The sequence below is a fragment of the Oncorhynchus nerka genome, linkage group LG9a, assembly GCF_034236695.1.
Source record: "Oncorhynchus nerka isolate Pitt River linkage group LG9a, Oner_Uvic_2.0, whole genome shotgun sequence".
Taxonomy (NCBI): domain Eukaryota; kingdom Metazoa; phylum Chordata; class Actinopteri; order Salmoniformes; family Salmonidae; genus Oncorhynchus; species Oncorhynchus nerka.
Genome location: NC_088404.1, coordinates 54,845,257 through 54,852,387, shown reverse-complemented (window position 1 = coordinate 54,852,387; position 7,131 = coordinate 54,845,257). Strand labels below are relative to the sequence as shown.

Below are 7,131 nucleotides of genomic sequence, written 5' to 3'. Positions count from 1 at the left end.
GCCTTCAAAATCTGGGTCATTTCCTGTTTGAAATTTCATCTTGGTTTCGCCTGTAGCATCAGTTCTGTGGCACTCACAGATAATATCTTTGCAGTTTTGGAAACGTCAGTGTTTTCTTTCCAAAGCTGTCAATTATATGCATAGTCGAGCATCTTTTCGTGACAAAATATCTCGTTTAAAACGGGAACATTTTTTAATCCAAAAATTAAAAGAGCGCCCCCTATATTGAAGAAGCTAAAAAAGGTTTGGTATACTGCCACTGGTATGCCATCCAGCCCTGGAGTTTTCCCGGACTTAGAGGCTTTAATTGCATCCAGAAGTTCCTCCTCTGTTATTTGGCCTTCAAATGAGTCTTTCTGTACATATGTTAATTTTACATTATTATTGTGAAAGAAATCCATACAATTAGCTTCAATTAGTGGAGATGGAGGAGACCGAAACGAAAACATATTCTTGAAGTACTTTACTTCCTCTTACAAATTATAGTTTGTTGAATCATGAGTGACTCCATCATTTGTAACCAGTTCCAATACATTTTTTTTGGTAGCATTTCTATGTTGAAGATTGAAAAAGAATTTGGTGCATTTTTCCCCATATTCCATCCAGTTTGCATTATTTTTTGCAATAATATTACACTGGATCTTTTTTGAATACGTTTCTCCATTTCTTTTTTGTTTTTCCTCTAACTTACTCTGAGCCTCTACGGTACAGTTTTTATTGCTGTCTAACTGTACTGTTAGTCCTTCCATTTCCTTTGTTAATATGGACTCTTTTGACCTAAATTGCTTTTGTTTTATAGATGAGTACTGAATTGCATGGCCTCTAAAGGCACATCTAAAAGTGTCCCATACAATAAGGGGATCTGCTGTACCTATGTTATGTCGGAAAAAGTCAGTTATAAATTCTTCTGTCCTAGTTAAAAACAAGTTATCATCCAGTAATTCAATTTCAAATATCCTCGCTCACGTGGAAATTCTGTAAGAGTAATATATATATATGTCAATTATGTGATGGTCCGACGGCATTCTGTCCCCTATCAACACTTTTTAAACTTTTGGTGCCAGAGAGAATGACATAAGAAAGTAATCAAGACGACTTGCACTCATGTAGATATGAAATAATTGGATGGTGAAACTTTCATCCAGTCAACCAGAAAAGCAAGGTGAAGCAATAGCCATCATTTATTCAAAAAAATTAAGTTTCCATCATCATTTGCAATAAAGAAAGTTAGACAAAAGGAAAATCCATCCCAGTCCAACGGATAAAAATGTTGTCTGTCTCCTATATCTGCTGTTTCCATTACACATGTCACAAAGATTTTTATTTCAACATTACTTTTGTCGAATAAACCTGGGGCAATGGAAACCTGCCTAGTGTTTCTCCTCCTGCCGTTCCAGTGCTGTGCGGCCCAGATGCCATTTTCAGAGGAATTGATTTCCCCTTCGGTTGGCTTCATTATCTGCGGTGTGCAGCAGCAAACCCCCTCCTTCTCCTTCCCTCCGTCGTTTTTTTCCATGCCAGGCATCCTGCCATCAAGGAGAGGTCACCCAGCTTGTGACTGCAGCACAGGGGAGGGTACAGTGAGCCATGGCTGCAGAGCTCCAAGGCTCCAGGGCTGCAGGCTGGAGAGGGGGAGGGACAGGCTGAGCCCAACTGCAGAATCATAGAGCGTGAAATAAGGAGATAGGCTCTCTATCTGCCACGACCAATGACTCAATCCCTTCTTTCATGCAGCCCCCTAGAATCTACAGTAACTACCGTTTTTATGAAACGGCCATGGCCCCTGTTGTAAATTCTCATGTCCTTGTTTCACAGGCGTCATTGTCTTTAGTAGCTGTGGTTCCGGGGATACACTGGTTTTAGTGTAAGGGAAAAGTGTGTGTGTGTGTGTGTGTGTGTGTGTGTGTGTGTGTGTGTGTGTGTGTGTGTGTGTGTGTGTGTGTGTGTGTGTGTGTGTGTGTGTGTGTGTGTGTGTGTGTGTGTGTGTGCCCTATTGTCCCAAATGCCATCCTATTCCCTATATAGTGCAGCACTTTTGACCAGGGCCTATAGGGCATTGGTCAAAATTAGTGCACTATGTAGAGTGTAGTGTGCCATTTGTGATTAACATGGGTGCAGATAATTAATTGAGCAGGTGGTGCTGCCAAGCGATTAGTTAGTGCGGAGGGGTCTTTACTGCCAGCTTAGGCTTCATCCCAAATGGCACCCTATTCCCTATGTAGTGCACTACTTTTGACCAGGTCCCGATGTAGTGCATTATGTAGAGTGCCATTTGGGACACAAAATCTGAAACAGTGCAACACTGAATAATAGTTAACCTAGACTGCATATAGCAACATAAATGCATAAACTTTAAGTAGCTCATTTCTCTAATACGCTGTCCACCATTTCTTTCTCCTCTTTTTCTCCTCTCAGAGTACAAAGTCGTATACTGTGTCCAAAAATTGCACCCTATTTCCTATAGTGCGCTACTATCAACCAGGGCCTGTCATGCCAAATAATGTCCCCCGGCCAAATAGCGTCCCACTATACATTACAATGAGATTTGATAAACTATTAGCGTCCGTTGCTATATCAACGGTGTGATGACCTAATGATTCAAATTTTGGAGATCATTACAGCCTAAATTATGTTCTTTTCATCATCGCTATGCAAACAAGGCTGATTTCCACGACAATTTCGCTGTTTAAATAAGTTTTGTTTAGCTAATAAAATGAAAACATTATTTCAAAACAACTTTTGGGTACCTTGTTAATATTACAACATGAAATCCATGTCTTAAAGATTGCTATGTTTCAGAAATGGCGAAGAAAAACGAGTAATCTGCTTGACACATCAAAGTTACTTACCTTACAGATCACGAAGTCAGCTAATGTTCATTCCATTCATATGCAAATCCGTTGCAGTGTTATAAATGGGAGATATGTACTTTTCAACACTTGGAAGGTATGGCCTACCTCAAGCTGGTCCCCTTCCGACTCAGAGTACTGAGAATCAGACTGATCTGAACTCACTGGTTCTGGTGGACGGGATACCTCCTGGGGGGCTCGGACAGATAATGGTCCTAAAGTAATTTGGAGATAGAAATTGAAGTGGTACATTTTTATAAGCTTAACATAACTTAACATAAGCTTAACATAACTACCATTTTCTTGCTTTCTCAAATGTCAACCAAAGCTTAACATACTTTGTCTATTGGGCTTCACTGAAGTGTAGTCCATCAGTGCTTCCAGTGGTTGACCGTCCAACTGCTCCAACTGTAGAAGATTGTTGGCTTCCACTGAGGTAACCCTAGGAAGACAAAGACATGTTTTATATTCGCTTTAACAGATGGTGACCCCAGCTAGGAGCGAAAGAGCAGCGTGGTTTCCCAGGTTTCGCCTTCCTTTCGTCCTTCTTCCAAACCAGGTAATTCACCCGGATATCGTAGCACTTGGTCCCCTTCTTGATTCTGCTCCGGTAACTCTCCTTCTGTTTCTCCTGAGCCTTGTCCAGGTTCAGTCTCACCTTGATTGATGACAGGAATGCATGCAATTATAGTTCGTATTACAAATACATTTCTTACATATCTGTTGGAGGGCCACAAAATAAATAAACAACTGACAATCATTTTTACCTGGTCAAAAAACTCCACATCTTAGTCCGTGCCTGAAGGTAGTATTCAAAGTCGTTCTGATCTGGTTCGACAACTTCCAGCACATCAGGTGATGTTTCAGTGATCTGAAAGTACGTTATACCTTGTTCCAGCGTTCATGACGTCGGTCACTCAAGATGACCTCCTTATTAAAAATCACCCTCCTGTGTGGCTGGCCATCCTTCCCCCGTAGTTAGATATGATTGCCTAACAAGTCGGAAGAGAAGAGTTGCTGAAATACTCAAGTCCAAGTCACCTAGTTAATTCTTAGGGTTGCAATCCTGTTAATGCTTATCAATTGGCTTGCACAAAGTATCAAAATACTACACAAGACTCTTAAAGTATTTCATTTAAAGGTTAATTGTATTTTTTGATCACAGAAACAATGAGAAAATATGGAGAGAAAAAATTATTAAATGTTAATTATATAAAGCATCCTGTTTAATCATCTGCCAGAGAGTATCCCCTATCGGCCAAAGCCGAAAACATTTGGGCCAGATAACTATCCCCGGAATCGACCCAAGCCCCAAGTAATACAATTGGGCCGCATAACTCACACCGGAATCGGCAGAAGTCCAATTCCCGCATCCTTGCCATAAGTAATACTGCCGAAGGCGGCCCAGACTCGTACCACATGACGTTGGCTGAGTGTGACTCTCAGCCGAGTGCCCCGACGCTCAGCTGGAATCGGCCCAGATTCACTGTGCTAGCTGGGATATGTCTGTCATATTGAGGAGTCTAGCTATAAGTTAAACCTGATCAATCAAAAAAAAGTAATTTTTAAAAATGTGTACCTTTATTTAACTAGGCAAGTCAGTTAAGAACAAATTCTTATTTTCAATGACGGCCTAGGAACAGTGGGTTAACTGCCTGTTCAGGGGCAGAACGACAGAATTGTACCTTGTCAGCTCGGGGATTTGAACTATCAACCTTGCGGTTACTAGTCCAACGCTCTAACCACTAGGCTACCCTGCCACCCCAATGGATAGGTCTAAGCAATTATAGTAATTCTAAACGCCCTTAACTTCTTATGGCTGCAGGGGCAGTATTGAGTAGCTTGGATGAAAGGTGCCCAGAGTAAAAGGCCTGCTCCTCAGTCCCAGTTGCTAATATATGCATAGTATTATTAGTATTGGATAGAAAACACTCTGAAGTTTCTAAAACTGTTTGAATGATGTCTGTGAGTATAACAGAACTCATATGGCAGGCAGAAACCTGAGAAGAAATCCAAACAAGAAGTGGGAAATCTGAGGTTGGTCGATTTTCAACCCAGCCCCCATTGAATACACAGTGGGATATGGATCAAGTTGCACTTCATAAGGCTTCCATTAGCTGTCAACCGTCGTTAGAAACTTGAATGAGGCTTCTACTGTGTTGTGGAGTCGGATGGGAGCTCTTTGAATCAGTGGTCTGGCAGAGAGCCAGGTCCTGGTCATGCGCATTTCACATGATAGTGACCTGCGTTCCATGGCTTCTCTACAGACATAGGAATTTTCCGGTTGGAACATTATTGAAGATTTATGATAACAACATCCTAAAGATTGATTCTATACTTAGTTTGACAAGTTTCTTAGACCTGTAATATAACTTTTTGAAGTTTTCGTCCGACTTTCGGATGGACCTGCACGAGTGTTTGGATTTGTGTACTAAACGCGCTATCCAATACTAATAATACTATGCATATATTTACTTGGACATAAATAATGGACATTATCGAACAAATCAAGAATTTGTTGTGGAACTAGGATCCCTGGGAGTGCATTCTGATGAAGATCGTCAAAGGTAAGGGAATATTTATAATGTGATTTCTGATTTCTGTTGACTCCAACATGGCGGATAAAATAAAATAAATTCTGAGTGCCGTCTCAGATTATTGCATGGTTTGCTTTTTCTGTAAAAAAACATTGAAATCTGACACAGCGGTTTCATTAACCTCTTACCTCTACCTGGGATGCTTGCGTCCCAACTAGAGCTCTGGAAATGCAAATGCGCTACGCTAAATGCTAATAGTATTAGTTAAAACTCAAAAGTTCATTAAAATACACATGCAGGGTATCAAATTAAAGCTACACTCGTTGTGAATCCAGGCAACAAGTCAGATTTTTAAAATGCTTTTCGGCGACAGCATGAGAAGCTATTATCTGATAGCATGCACCAATACACTACAACAGAAAAGCACAGCAGGGGACGTAAACAAAATAATTAGCATTTCGGCGTTACACAAACCGCACAATAAAATAGAAAACAGTCATTACCTTTCACCATCTTCTTTGTTGGCACTCCTAGATGTCCCATAAACACTATTGGGTCTTTATTTCGATTAAATCGGGCCATATAAAGCTAAGATATCGTTATATGTAGACTGTGTGATAAACGAAAAAAACAGCGAATTCACAACGTAACGTCATTTTTTAAAATTCAAAAAGTAGACGATAAACTTTCACAAAACACTTCGAAATACGTTTGTAATGCTACTTTAGGTATTAGTAAACGTTAATAAGCGATAAAAATCATCCGTAGGCGATGTACATTCATTAGCTGTCGTCTTGGAAAAAATTTCAGGAGAGAGCTCTTCCGGAATGATCTGGGCGGAGACCGGAGGTACGTCGTGCCCCTCTTTCGGTTCAACCAAGAATCAAATAGGATTAAATTCACAAGATACTCGACTGCATGGGGATGCTGTGGGAGTTGAATGCTCGGTCTTATCTAATTCGGCTCACTGTTAACAATTGCTGGAAGTGGCGCAAGGATATTTATTTCCATTTTCTGTGATCAGGTTTTCCTGCGCTTTCCGATGTAACGCACGTTATGTAATAGCCACAGTCGTGATTTAACCAGTTTTAAAAACGTCCGAGGGTTTCCTATACACACATTCTAACCATATGAACGTACTATATTCCTGGCATGAGTAGCAGGGCGCTGAAATGTTGCGCGATTTTTAACAAAATGTTCAAAAAAGTAGAGGGTAGGAGCAACTAGTTAAGGAGAGGTGTATCTATATTTCCATGTCTAACAATTGTATTTATTGACATTTATAATGAGTATTTCTGTAAAATGATGTGGCTCTCTGCAATATCACTTGATCTTTGTTTTTCACTAGTGTATGGTGTTTCCTCTGACACAAAATGTTTTTTTGTGGATGGGTATAATTTGTATGTATAAAATGTTTAACAGTAATATTTAAAATGACTAAATAGGGGAATTTTGTATACATTTATTTAAATTTGCATCTGGCCGCTTCTGGGGGGATTCTGGTAAGATGCCGGGAAAGTCGGCCGATTTCCGGTAGACGGAAACGGCCCGATGTACCTGGCCGGTTCTGGGCAGTCATTCATTTTGATTCCGGGCTGATTCAAATCAGTTCCTGCCCCCCGGAAGAGGGCTGCTTCTGTGCCGACTCATCATTGCTAGCTGGGATAACTATATGTATAGCTAGCAACTAGCTAACGTTTGATGGAAAATGGTTTTTGGAAAATGGTTGTACATAGCTAAATCCG

The 7,131-nt window shown here is 40.5% G+C and overlaps 1 long non-coding RNA gene across 1 annotated transcript; it reads right to left on the bottom strand.

The window, feature by feature from the left end:
* Positions 1-1,111: 1,111 nt before the first annotated feature.
* On the bottom strand, positions 1,112-6,533 carry LOC115134804 (uncharacterized). Its single transcript, XR_003864384.2, has 5 exons — positions 5,890-6,533; positions 3,617-3,841; positions 3,188-3,507; positions 2,958-3,064; positions 1,112-1,653 (listed from the first exon to the last, which is right to left on the bottom strand). It is a non-coding gene; the product is annotated as an uncharacterized LOC115134804 (long non-coding RNA).
* Between the last annotated feature and the right edge of the window lie 598 nt (positions 6,534-7,131).